The sequence below is a fragment of the Callorhinchus milii genome, unplaced genomic scaffold, assembly GCF_018977255.1.
Source record: "Callorhinchus milii isolate IMCB2004 unplaced genomic scaffold, IMCB_Cmil_1.0 Scaffold358, whole genome shotgun sequence".
In the NCBI taxonomy this organism is placed as follows: Eukaryota; Metazoa; Chordata; class Chondrichthyes; order Chimaeriformes; family Callorhinchidae; genus Callorhinchus; species Callorhinchus milii.
The window spans coordinates 21,828-23,506 of NW_024705099.1; positions in this window are offsets into that span (position 1 = coordinate 21,828).

A 1,679-nucleotide genomic window follows, 5' to 3' on the forward strand; every position below is an offset into this window, starting at 1 on the left:
AAGTAACATTGATATGCCCATTACCGCCCAACATCGCGGACTGGCAGTCTAAGAGTAGTAAGCCCGCCTGGGATACAGGACTGGGTGTGCTTTCAGTCCGCATAATCTGCGAAGCTAAAATGTTCGGTTCTCGCAGAAGATGTGTAAGGAACGGTCGCTTCATTGTTACCACCATTGGGAGGAACCGAACACCCGATGTTAGCCGCAATGCTCCTTTTTCCCGGCCGCACGGCATGTAATGTTTGCCTTTTTTTTACCTAGGGCACAGAAAAAACAATTAGGCCGCCCGCCTGTCTGGTCCTTCCCACCTCGGTCGCTAAACCATGGGTAACTCCGGCAGTAGTTGGAGACAGAAGCTACCCACGAGTCTGATTACGAGTTGAAAGGCATTCCTGTTAGTTTGTCATTTGCACTACGCTAGGCGCGCCCGATCGTTAGAGTGTTGCGATTTTACGAACACTTATGACCATGCAGTTACTTTGGAACTTTAAGCATGTGGTAGAACAGCAGTCGATCCCTAGTCGAACAAGGGGTCCAGCCGTTTTCCATCTTAAGCGTCAAACTGAGCAGGCCTTCCGCAACCCATGCTCGCACCCGAACCAAGACTCAAACTTGATATCATCCCTTCTGTATCAGTAAACGCTCAGTTTGATGACTGGCACCTGGTAGTTTGTGGAGACGGCGGATCCTAGGAATTCGCATATGAGTGCAAGGTGAGGCTGAGATATCAGTTGAGCTTGGGAGGGCTTCGTCGTGTTACTACCCGTTGCAGGGCGATCGACTAATGCCGTTCGTGTGCAGTATCAACCTCCGAGACATATTCCTTAATCGGGATGGAGAAGGTCTATAGTTAACCTAGCTCTTGAAGAAGACCGTTCCGAGGAAGCCGATGAGCTCCAGTAAGGCTTTACAAGAGGCACGGTCGAGCTGACTTTCGGCTTCTAGCTGGGGCGAGTTTCCACAATTCCAGCGGCCCGTATGCTAGCGAAGACCGACACCATCCTAATGCGAGTTAAACTTACCGCACAAGGTATCTACTAGATCCTTGTGTAGTTACGAAAAGCAAAATGGCCCCGAGCTCTTTCATCGGCAGAGTATCGCAAGGCAGCCAACTGAGCGTATCATAGGGGCGCATGCATAGAGTGTCCTCTGAAGATCTGTGCGCTTTGCGGGTTTGATCAATCCGCCTAAGCCTCATCCCATAGACCAGGAGCCGCCCCCGAGGTGACTAGCGGCACTCTGCAATAGCTGAATAGCCGAAGCCCAGCGGTGAAGCGGCAACCGCCAAGCATACGCAACGAATAGATGTTCGATAACGCAGAGTGCAGCCATCAATAGCTAACGCGAGCAATGCAGTGGCTCATGTAATACACCACATGAACGTTGGAAACTAAAAGACGGGTAACCAGAGGCTTTTTATCTAGTTTTTCGCGCATTGCCAGATTCGGGTTAGTCAATATGGCCACTCAACCCTAATCCAGGAGGCCCGCAACAATGTTCGTAGACCCTCCATAGAATGCGGCGCCAGTGCACGAAGGTAGTTCATTGGAGGTTCGGCGCCCCCTGGATTAATCATATGGCCGTCTGATGAGTAACTAATATTTAACGACTACGTCCTTGATCGGTTTATCGAAATCAACTCGCTTGCGGGGGATTGCACGGTGCGATCCTGACCAAGA